Source organism: Ochotona curzoniae, unplaced genomic scaffold (genome assembly GCF_017591425.1).
Source record: "Ochotona curzoniae isolate NIBS_2020 unplaced genomic scaffold, NIBS_Ocur_1.0 scaffold_2587, whole genome shotgun sequence".
Classification (NCBI taxonomy): Eukaryota; Metazoa; Chordata; class Mammalia; order Lagomorpha; family Ochotonidae; genus Ochotona; species Ochotona curzoniae.
The window spans coordinates 7,553,499-7,566,051 of record NW_024467096.1 but is presented as its reverse complement, the minus strand read 5'-3'; the positions used below and the strand labels follow the sequence as shown (position 1 = coordinate 7,566,051).

General features: G+C 47.6%; 1 pseudogene; it reads left to right on the top strand.

Moving 5' to 3' along the window:
• Positions 1-1,229: 1,229 nt before the first annotated feature.
• On the top strand, positions 1,230-1,910 carry LOC121171283 (annotated as a pseudogene).
• Positions 1,911-12,553: the final 10,643 nt, after the last annotated feature.

Here is a 12,553-nt window from a genome sequence, read left to right as displayed (position 1 = left end):
TCATGGTAATAGTTACAGCCTCCAGCAGTGATTCCAGAACTGTTTCTCACTAACAGAGCTCTCTGCAGCCTCCATCAGGCTGGTCTTGAAGAACTGTGAGGCCAGGCAGCTGAAAGCCACTTGTACATTCTCTTTGTTCTTGCTTTTCCCCATGCTTCTCCACTTGGAAAATTATGGGGTTGGCACAGGGCCTAGCAGCCTAATAGTGCTGATGTAGCCTGTAGTGCTGATGTCCAAGCTGCTCCACTTCCCTTCCAGCTCCCTGCTTGTGGCCTGGGAAAGCAGTAGAGGATGGCCCAAAGCCTTGGGACCCTCCATCGGCATGGGAGACCTGGAGGAAGTTTATGGCTCTTGGCTCCTGGCTTTGGATTGGCTTGGCTCTGGCCATTGCAGCCATTTAGGGAGTGCTACAGCGGAGGAAGGATCTTTTTCTCTCTGTTCCTTGCCGTAAGTCTGATCTGCCTTTCAATTGAAAATAAAATAAAGTTTTTTGTTTTTTTTTTTTTTTTTTAATTAAAGAAGAAGAAAAAGGAAGAGGAAGAAGATCCTGATGTATTTTTTGGCCCAATTCTTTGGGCAAAGTGCTTCTTCTGAAAATATCTTAGAAGAGGAGAAACTTGTTGCATTGGAATAACTCCAGTAACCTGGAGCTCCCAGCAACCATTGCAGCCTGCACAGGGTTCAACAGAAACAAGCCCTTACACTTTCTTTGATCACAGCTTGCACCAGCCCAGCCCTCTCCCCTCAGCCACAGGCTGTACCAGGGTGATCCAGCCAGGCCTGCCCGGAGGCTGGGTGGAGGCCCTACTTCCCTCCCTCCCTGAGTCACCCTGGACAGTGCCTGAGTCACTGCTGGCCTCCAGGCATGCTTTTCCCCAGTGTGGGTGCTCTCACAAGGCTGACAGCTCTGCTGCTCACTGCCCACGCCGCAGCCAGTGGCAGACACTCAACGGCCTCAATCCTGCCTCCTCAGAAGTTCAAATTCACACACGCTTTTATGATGAGAATACACTAAGCAATGAAAAGACACCCAGATGAGTTTTAAGGAAATTTGAATAACAATGTTTATTTATTTTTCTTAAAAGATTTATTTATTTTTATTGGCAAGTCAGAATGCCAGAAGGAGGGGAGGAAGGTGGCGGCTGCGGAGCAGTGCACATGCGCGAGCGATGCGGGCAGGTGAAGTGAGTGGCGGACAGGGCGGTCGGCGGGGCTCGGATTGGGTCAGGATGGATGAGGATGTGCTGACCACCTTCCAGACCCTCATCCTTGGCGAGAGTCACGTCGGCAAGTCCAGCCTGCTCGAGGTTCATGGACGGTCCTTTTGATCCAGAGATTGCAGCAACTATAGGTGTTGACTTTAAAGTAAAAAGTTTCAGCGAATGGAAATAGGGCTAAACTTGCAACATGGGACACTGCTGGGCCAGAGAGGTTTAGATCGTTAACTCCCAACTATTACAGAGGCGCACAAGGTGTTATTTTAGTTTATGATGTCACACGAAGGGACACCTTTGTTAAACTGGATAATTGGCTAAATGAATTGGAAACATACTCCACAAGAAATGACATAGTAAACATGCCAGTTGGAAATAAAATTGACAAGGAAAATCGTGAAGTTGACAGAGATGCAGGCCTGAAATTTGCACAAAAGCATTCCGTGTTATTTATAGAGGCAAGTGCAAAAACTTGTGATGGTGTCCAGTGTGTCTTTGAGGAGCTCGTGGAAAAGATCTTTCAGACGCTTGGACTGTGGGAGAGCGAGGCCCAGACAAAGGAGTCAACCTGTGTCACAGGGAGGAAGGCCAGGGAGCCAGCGCCTGCAGTGGCTACTGCTCTGTGCTGTAAACTCAGAAAGCTCCATCTCTGCCAGTCCATCAGATAGCAGCACACTCTGTGTGTACACTCTGTAGCTGCTATGTGGGGTGCCGTGCAGTTTGCATATAATTGTTTTGTATCATGGCGGTAAATAATTGCAACAAATCCCACTTGTCGGTGGAATGTTATGGTAAGCATGCACAGTTTGCAGTCTGCAGTTTTTTATGTAACGTAAGATAGATGTGCCTTTATGAGTACATTTGATTTTATGACTTACATCTATCATGTCATTTTTAAAAAAATCCATCTATCTAGCATATGTTGAAACAAGGTCTGCCTCTGGTCTCCTTTGTGCTCTAGTACTCCTTTCAATGGCTGGACCCCTTGGTATGGAGAGCTCTGGAGCCCAGTTGGCACACAGGCGTCCTTCAGGAATGACAGGGCACGATCTGACAGCTTTCTAGGGTGTCGAGATTCTCCTCTGGCACTGAACAACACTACATGCACAATGTAGCACAGGTCGGTTATGATCGAGTCTCTATTTGTCTTGATGATGCTTCTGAAATAGTATTTGTATGTTGAAGTAGTTACTTTTTAATTTTCTTCGGTGGTTGGCTCAGTTGCTTGCCTGGAGTTTTAATCTTCTGATCTGTCTGATTCAAGGGCCTCAGCACAGCATTTGGAGTTCACGTATTTGCAAAACCACAGCAGGATTTCATAAAGACATAGTATGGGCCCAGCGGCTTGGCCTAGCAGCTAAAGTCCTTGCCTTGAACGCGCCCGGGATCCCATATGGGCACAGGTTCTAATCCCGGCAGCTCCACTTCCCATCCAGCTCCCTGCTTGTGGCCTGGGAAAGCAGTTGAGGACGGCCCAAAGCCTTGGGACCCTGCACCCATGTGGGAGACCCGGAAGAAGCTCCTGGATCCTGGCTTCGGATCGGCATAGCATCAGCCGTTGCACTCACTTGGGGAGTGAATCATCGGACGGAAGATCTTCCTCTCTGTCTCTCCTCCTCTTTGTAATAAAATAAATAAGTCTTAAAAAAAAAAAAAAAGAAAGACATCATATGCTTATTGTAGCTCCAGTCACAGTTACCACTTTTAAAACCATTTTTTTTCTCATTGTAAGTGTTGGTAGCATTTGTCTAGGTTCCTCTGTTTTGGCTCATGTAATGTTAATAAATATCCATATTTTATAGTTTCTATATATAAAAAAAAAAAGAATGACAAAAGGAGAGACAGAGAGAAAGATCTTACATCCACTGGTTCACTCCCCAAATGGCTGCAACAGCCAGAGCTAAGCTGATCTGACACCGGGAGCCAGGAGCTTCCTCCAAGTCTCCTAGGTGGGTGCAGTGTCCCAAGGCTTTAGGCCATCCTGTACAGCTTTCCCATGTCACAGGCAGGGAACTGGAAGGGAAGTGGAGCAGCCAGTATGCGAACTGAGACCCATATGGGACTCCAGCGCATGCAAGGCGAGGACTTTAGCTACTAGGCTACCACACTGGGCCCCAATGTTTATTTTCATTTGCTTGAGTGGCATGGTATCAGAGAAAGAGAGGTCTTCCTCTGATTCACTCCCCCAGATACCTGTAAAAGTAGGGATTGATCAGGCCAAAACCTAGAGCTAGGGGTGCAAGCACCCTGGGGAGGGGGCGGCTACCCCTTAGTAGGAAGTTGGCTCAGGAGTATACTTGAGCCAGCACAGGATGGGGGTCTCCCAAGCTTCACCCACCGTGGCACAACACCTACCCAACATTTTAAGGATATTTTGAATTGGACCTGAAATAAGGGGAGTTTATGTAAACTATTTGGTGCAGAGGAAGTGAGGAGAATAACGGATACTTTCATGTCCAGGTGGAGTAGTTAAACGCCCTTTTGTGGCTTGTTATCTGTTTTCTCAGCCACCCAGGGAGGCAGGTGAAAGAAGGGTAAGTGTGTGTGGTCACAAGTAATGGAAACTGGAGTTCCACAGTGGGGGAGTCGTGGGACCCTGTTGGGTCTGAGGTCAGTGACTTTGCCCGCAGTTGTCAGGGGCTGGCTCCCTGGGGCCCCTCTGAGGTGTGGACAAGGCCAGGTGCCCACGGCTGGCTCTCTGGGGCCCTCGGCGGTGCTGACAAGGCCAGCTCAGTCAGCTGAGTAAAGCCGGGTCCCCTGGGAGTGGCGGTAGCACTTCTGAGCTGACGCTTTATTGTCTGTTATCTTATCTCAATAGGAAAAGGCAATTCAGGGAAGAATTTCCTTGTCGCATTGCTCCAGGCTTTCTTAGGGCTCCGCTCATCTCTCCCCCCCCCCCCCCCCCCCCCCCCCCGTCTGATCATTACTCAAGCTGGCTAGGCATCTTATCAGTCACGTCAGAGATACAGTCTTTTCTCAGGGGCAGACACGCTGGAATCTGGTTACCCTTTGTGGTCCACCATTGGGCCAAGTCCCTCACCTCAAAACTCACCCACCCTCAGGATCTGCCGGCAAATTCCTCCCAGTAATCAGAATCTTGCAAAGCCCTAGAATTCTACCCTTCTATACTGCCCAGTGCCATGATGGGAGATTTGCAGGGGAGTCTTTGTTTGCCCCCAGCTTGCTTGCTTGCTTGCTTGCTTGCTTTCTCTTTCTTTTTCTCTTCCTTTCTTATCTTTCCTTCCTTTCTTTTTTATTCAAAGACTATTTCACTTTTCTATTTACTTTTTTTAATAAAGTAAAAAAAATTTACTTTTTTATTTATTTGAAAGTCATTGTTACATAGAGAGGGGGAGGGGTTTCATTCACTGGTTACCTAAATGGCTGCGAAGGCAGAGGCTGAACCAAACCAAAGCCAGAAACCAGGAGCTTCTTCCAAGTCTCCCATGTGGGTGTGGGGGCCCAGGAAGTTGGGCCATCCTCTGCTGCTTTCCTAGATGCATTAGCAGGGAGCTGGATCGGAAGTGCAACAACCTGGGATACCTCCTACCTGGGATGCTAGTGTCACAGGAATGGCCTAACTTGCTATAGCACAGCAGAGCCTTCCAACTTTCTCTGAAAAACTTTCTACTTCAAACATGAAGAAAGAATGCAATGGGTATGTCTATACTAATCACCTAAATTCATTAATTGTTCCCATTTTGTCACATTTGCTTTTTCTCTTTCCTTGCACATGCATCCTTGAAAAAAATGTGTTTGGGTACAAAGATTTATTTTTTATTTTTTGTTGTAAATCTGAAAGACAGAGAAGAGAGACAGAAAGAGTATGAGAAACAGAAAAAGGGAGAGAGACCAGAGAGAGGTTCCCATCTACTGATTCATTTCCCAGAAGCCTTCCACACAGGAACACAACCGAGGGCTCCCGCTTGAGTGGCAGGAATCCACTTACTTTGGTTACCATATCTGCTCCCAAAGCCAGCTTTAGCAGGAAGCTGGAGTCGACAGGGGCTGGAAATTAAGCCCAGCTAGTTCCAGTGCTTTTTATTATTTTTTAAAAGATTTATTTGCTTTTTTTTGGAAAGGCAGATCAGATTTGTGGAGAGGAGAGACAGATTGTCCATCTGCCGATTCACTCTCCAAGTGGCTGCAACAGATAAAACTAAGCCAATTCGAAGCCGGGAGCTTCTTCCTGATCTCCCACGTGGGTTCAGGGTCCTAAATCTTTGGGCCGTCCTCCTCTGCTTTCCCAGGCCACAAACAGGGGACTGGGTGGGAAGTGGAGCAGCCGGGCACCCATATGGAATACCAGATCTTGGAGGGGGAGCGCTACTGCAAGTTGCTCACTCCGTGTGGCAATATTTAAAACTAAGTTGCCAAAGAGTAACATTTCACTCATAACTAGCTCATCATATACGTCTTAAGAATACAGCTTTCTCCTGAACAGCCAATAATGTTAGCGATTCTACTGAACATATTTGAATTTCCCCAGTTATCTCGATAATCCCACACCAGCCTCCCTCCCCCCCTCACTTTTGACAGTGTTGTTTTTAGTTTTATCCAACAATGCTTTAATGGACACATAGTAATTATAGCTATGTATGGAGCAGACAGCAAGACTTTTGATGCAGACCTACAATACCAGTCAGGTGAATGGCAGATGTGTGTTATTTCTTTAGGTATTTTGAGGCATTTAGTTAATTGTTGTAGTTATCCGACTGTGCTGGGCAACACTGCAAGTTGTTCATCCTGCCGGTGGGACTTCTACCTGTTCCTTCTCCTCTCTTGAGCCTCCCCTCCCCTCCGTTCTTCCCAGGCTCTGGAGAACACTACGTTATTCTCTACTTCCTTGAGATCAGCTTTTTAGCTTCCACATATGAGTGTAAGTAAGAGGTTGACTTCTCTTCATAACAATCCTCTCTGCTTCCCTCCATGCTGATATCAGTCACCAGGTTTCGTACTTTTCGTGTCTGACTAATATTCCACAGGGTTTGTACGCCAGGTTTTCTTTTTCCTGCTCATCCACCATCATGAATAGTGCTGCGATAAGCAAGCCATTAACGATGCCTCGCCAATGGGCTCATCACGCCTTTGGATATGTAATCAGGAGTGGGATTGCCAGATCCTAGACTACTAACACTAGGGTGTTTTTTTTTTTTTTTTAATTTGGGAGCCCTTTATATCTTTCTCTTATTTTTTCTAGATAAGATTTCCAACACTATATTTAATAAGAGTGGTGAAAGTGGGTATCTTTGTCTCATTTCTGATCTTAGAGGAGATGACTCCAGCCTCCTCCATCAGTACGAGTCAGGATGTGTTTGTCATATAAAGCCCTTATTGTGTTCAAGTACATTACTTCTATTCCTGATTATATGAAGTTTCTATTTTTAATCATGAAAGAAAACCAAATTTTATAAATATATTTTCCTGTCTTTTGAGACAATCATATGATTTTTATCCTTCATTTTGCTGATAAAATGTATTACATTTATCTATTTGTGTATGTTGAACCATCTTTGCATCCTTGAGATAAATCCTACTTGATTATAATGTATAATATTTTTTGTAGGAAGTTGGATTTGATTTGGTAGCTTTTTTAAAAAAAGAATTACTTACTTATTCATTTTTGAAAGAGTTACAAGGAGGAAGGATGGAGGGAGACAGGAAGGGCAGAAGAAAGAGAAGACAGAGATTGTCATCTGCTGGTTTACTCCCAGATGGCTGTAACAGGCAGGATTGGGCCAGGCTGAATCCAGGAACCTAGAGCTTCATCTGGGTCTTCCATGTGGGTGGCTGCTGGTCCCAGGCCATTAGCAGGGAGCTGAATAAGAAGTGGAGCAACCAGAACATGACCCAACACTCACATGGGATGCCAGTAGTGCAAGTGATGGCTTTACCCACTGTACTACAATGGCAACCCTTGATTTGTTAGTGCTTTTTTTTTTTAAAGAATTATTTTTTATTTTTACTGGAAAGGCGGATATACAGAGAGGAGAGACAGAGAGGAAGATCTTCCGTCCGATGATTCACTCCCCAAGTGAGCACAACAGCCGATGCCATGCCGATCAAAGCCAGGAGCCTCTTCTGGGTCTCCCACGTGGGTGCAGGGTCCCAAAGCTTTGGGCCATCCTCGACTGCTTTCCCGGGCCACAGGCAGGGAACTGTATGGGAAGCGGGGCTGCCGGGATTAGATCCTGGGTGTGCAAGGCGAGAACCTTAACCACTGCGCCACTGTGCCACTGCGCCGGGACCCTGTTAGTGCTTTGTTGAGGAGTTTTTGCACCTCTGTTAATCAGGCCTGTATTAACAAGAAGCCAGCGCTAGGAGTCAGGGTCAGGGATGGGACCTAGGTGCTCCAATGGGGGATGAGAATAGCTTTACCTGTGAGTGAAGGGCTTATCTGAAGTTCCACCTCAGAAAGCTTTTATTTTTTTAATGTAGGCACCTAGTGCTAGAAGCTTCTCTTATAGTATTGCTTTTGCTATATCCCAATTTTCATGTTGTGTTTTTCTCATCTATTCTGAAAAAAAAAACTCTTTCAAAGATTTATTTATTTTTAATGGAAAGCAGATATACAAGGAGGAGAGACAGAAAGGAAGATCTCTTGTCTGCTGGCTCACTCCCCAAGTGGCTGCAATGGCCAGAGTCAAGCAGATCCGAAGCCAGGAGCTTTTACCAGGTTTCCCAAGCAGGTAGAGGGTCCCAGGGCTTTGGGCCATCCTCTACTGCCTTCCCAGGCTGCAAGCTGCGAGCTAGAGGGGAAGTGGAGTAGCTGGAATATGAACTGGTGCCCACATAGAACACTGGTAATGCACGACGGAGGATTAGCGAGTTGAACTATTGCATCAGTTCCATAAATTCATCATTTTAAAGCAACTAATTTTCTTTTGTAGGTGGGAAAGCCATCTAAGGAGTGAGGCTTGAAGATCATTGGCAATATCCTATTCCCAATAACTTTTCCTTCAATGCTTTCAGCAAGTTTTGAGCCCCATCAGTGATTATGGCAATTCACTTTATCAATTTGTCTTAAGCTATTTTAAATTAATGCGGTGGTTTGCTTTTTCATTATTTTCACCTATTTAACAAATAACAATGTAGAAAATGGGTGACATACACATAAAATTCTATAGGCACAGAGAAAGAAAAAAAAAAAATACATGCAAGGGCAAACATTTAGTCTAGTGGTTAAACTGCTGGCTAGGATACCCATGTCCCAGATTGGAGGCTGTGGGTTCTGTTCCCACCTCTGATTCTTCATTTTGTCTTCTAGTTAATACAGATTTTGGGAAGTGCTGGTGCTTAAGTTTCTGCCATCCTGGTGGGAAACATGAGTTAAGTTTGGGCTCTTGCTTCAGCCTGGCCTAATGCTGGCCCTTGCTGGAATCCGGGGAGTGAACCAGTGAACTGGAAAGCTTTCTTCCTGTTTGTGTCTCTTCTACATTGCATGCAACAGCATTCCTTGAGGAGCTTAAGATTTCCACACCCTGTCCAGCCAGACCCAGGAAATCAGTAGGGACACAGCCCCAGTCTTTACATCAGAACTGTGGTATGGACACAGTCCTTGCGCAACTGCAAGCCAGGCAACAAGGCTTAGGCAAGGGCAGTTACCACACGTGGCCAGGCTGTCCCTGGCAAAGCCCGTGGGAGATGCAGGATATGATGGCTCCTGTTCCATTTGTGGCTTAGGGGAAAAAAAGATCTGACTTGTCCTGGAAACACTGTATTGAAAGGCACTTTTCGGGGCCTGAAAACTCTGCACCCTTTGGGACCTCACGAGGGAGGCTGGAGCTCCGGGGCGCCGGCAGGAGGGCTAGGTGCTGGCTGCGTGGTGCACACGCGCCCAGTCTCTCCTTTCCTTCCTTCCTGGAAGTGCCCGCCGTGTTCGTGAGGACATATGTGCAGGAAGTCAGGGTTCCATCTTGATGGCTGCTGAGTGGGTCCCCATCCAGACTTACCTAGCAGCTCGAGGAGACCACCTGGTGCCCCGCTGGGGCGGCCTGATTTCCCCGGGAGGTTGAAGAGAGCTGGAGGCCACCAGCGGAGCCGCAGGCTGCAGGTAGCCGGGAGACTTGCACCTGCACGGGAGGAGGCACTCCCGTGTTGTCCACGTGGCCAGCTAACGGGATCTTGAAGAAGGAGGTGCTGTTTGTAGACTTGACCTACTCTAAGAGCCCAGAGTCTGGTTAGGCTTTCACGGGCTACAAGCAGGTCTAGATCTAGCACCATCCTCCAACTGCTTTCTCTAAGATGGCCCCTCGGGATGATGGCCTGGGAACATATGTAAATGGATTGGAAGGGTCTTCCCCAGCACCGTGGCATCTCTGTCCTTTCATGGCAGTCTGCTCTGCCAAAGCGTCCACAGGAACCTCGGGACGAAGCCGTGTCCAATGGAAGAGAGCGGAACCACGCCAGCAGGGTTCAGAAAGTGTGGAGGAAGATGATCTCAGAGAAAGAAACTGCACAGAAGTTTGCAAGTGCTGGGACATTTAGAGAGGCACCCCCAATACCTCTCTCTCCTTTCCTGTAGTGACTGGCACAGATTTTACTGTTATTTGAAAGGTGGACTTACACAGAGGGAGGGAGAATCTTGCATCTTCTGATTGACTCCCCATATAGCTGCAAAGGCCAGGACTGGGCCAGTTGGAATCCCCTCCTATGTGGGTAGCAGGGGCCCAGCACTCGGGCAGGACCGTCCTCTGCTGCTTTCCCAGCTGCACTAGCAGAGAGAGCTGGATAGCAAGAGGAGTAGTTGGGACTCAAAGAGATGTTCATGTGAGATGCTTGCATGACGCGAGCTCCAAATGTGACTTTATGTGGATACTAAAATCCACAGGGATTTTACATTACACCTTGAAACCTGTTTTTAAGGCGTATCTGGTAACAGAATGCTGCCTGTGAGTTTATAAAGCTGCCAATATTTCCTGTGAAATAAACAGATGTAACAAACAAACAGGGAAGGAATCGTGCCTAACTCTGATTTTACAGATGGAGAAACTGACCTGGAAAGGGAAATGACAATATCACAGTGTGTCAGCTCTGTGAGCTGGAGCACAGCCACGCGTCCTGGCCCAGTGCCTCCCTTTACACCGGGAGCTCATCCTCATTCCCGTGGGGGTTGTGAGTGACAACACACACCTACTGATGCACAGGAGGGATGAGCGGCTGTCAGTGCTTTAGGATCTAGCTAGGCACTCCAGAACATCTCAGCGATCAGAGCTCTCCCTAAACCACAGACTGAAGATGAAACTACCATGGTGCCTACTCCCAGGAAGAAGGCCTTTTGTGGGTGCTTCTTCACAAAGCCCCTGCAGTTCCAGATCTCTGCATCCAGGCAGGTTCTCGCTGGTTAATGAAGCTCAATCCCAAGCCCCTCGTTTACTGGGTCACCCCAGACGAAGAGACTTGATACTCATCTGACACGGCTGGGACCATGATGTTGGAAACTGGGGGGCCAGCATGGTGGTTTATCAGCTGAGCTTCTTCCTGCAGCGCTGGCATCCCCATAGAGACACTGGTTCAGGTCCCAGCTGGTCCACTTCAGATCGAGCTTCCTACTTATGGCCTGGGAAAGCAAGAGGGGATGGCTCAAGGTGTTGAGCCTCTGCACGCACGTGGGAGGCCCAGAGGAAACTCGTGGCTTCGGACTGGCTTTTGTGGCCATTTCGGGAGTGAATCAGCAGATGAAAAATATCTCTGTCTCTTCTGTCTCTGTGTAACTCTTTTTTAAAAAATAGGAAAAAAAAGAGAGAGAGAGAGAGAGAACTAGATTGTGAAAGGAGATTGGGCTGATGGTCTGGGGAGATAGCAACTAGAGCTCAAGTAATTTGTGCTGCTTAAAGCCAGCATGATTATGTGATGTTCTTGAGTGAAAAGACATTTCTACCAGGATCCAGTTTCTGGTGTTTCAGAGGGCATAATCCGGCCTCTCCCAGTGAGTGTGTGTGCAGGAGCATGTGTGAGCTTGTGTGTGTGTGTGTGTGTGTGTGTGTGTGTACGCGTGAGTGCAATTCAAGGCATTTTCCAAGGATGCCAGTTTATCCCAATCATCTGCCTTTGTAAAGATCAGCCCTTCCTGCTGTGTTGTACCACTCAATCTCATTAGACCAAACACACGCTCACTTGGTACCCAGAACCGTAGAATTCTGCTATAGTGATGAAAAACTCAACAATTAGTCATCTTCCTGTTCTGGTCTCTTCCATGGATATCCATTGCCAACAAAATCAAGCAGCAATACCCTAGGTTTCACCATCTGGTTCCTTTCCGGCTCCTGCCCAGCCCAGGCAACAGCCTACATACTGCACCATACTGGCCACATCAGATTTCTTCTTTCTTTACTGGATTGTACCCTTTCCCTGCTGGCAATGTTGTGTCCCATTTCATCCACTGGAATGCTCTAGAACTTCTCCCCAAACCCCCAGGTCTCTGCTCACATCTCCTTCCTCCAAAGTACAACTTCAGTGGTCAAGATAACAAAGCAAAGCTGACTGCGCCAAACTGTTGATGGTGAGTTGGCCTAAAGAATGACCGGTTCAAATAACGAAAAGAAGGAAGGTGAGAAGGGTGGCTTTACATTGACATCTTGTTCAGAGGTCACCCAGGGGGCTCAGAGCTCTGCAGGGGCTTGCAGCACCAACCTGCTTCTCTGAGACACGCCACTATTGCTGCTGAGACCTGCAGTTCCTGCTAGGAGACACTGGGCAACAGAGTTGAGTCACAGCGTTCCTGGGGTCAGCCAGGAACAGGGCCGCTGCTTGGCAGTTCTCCCAGTTCCCCACAAGGCAGACTTTTGTGATGGGGCCAGAATTCAGACTTAGCCACTGTCCTTCACAGTGACACACTTTAATTCATTCAGTCAAATTTTATTCACACCAGTGTTCACTCTTACCCTAGGCCCGTTCCCTTCACTCACAATCACAGTATCAATATGCAAATAGAATCGCTGTGCTTGAATCTAACCCTCCTACCGTGCCCCACCCCCCACTGCCTATAACACTCAACATGCTTTTCATGAGCTTATGAAGCCTCTAGACCCCTTCACCTGCAAACCCTGCCTTAGCACACACCTTGCCGGGCTCTGAGTCCTGGCACCTGCAGCAATTTGCTTTGTTTGTCCTCACAATACCAGTGAGCTCACAAACACGTGGTTGCCCATGCAGTCCCAGCCGTGGCTTCCAGCAGGTAAGTGCGTGACTGGAGGGCAGAGTCCAGGCCTCCCAGCACATGGGCCCGCCCCTTGCATCTCGGCTGTCAGGTCTTGCAGAAGGCGCTCTGCTGCAGTGCAAACACCTGAGCTGTGTGTGAGGCGAACTCACTTCGGGAGCCGAGAAGGAGTTCTGGCTGT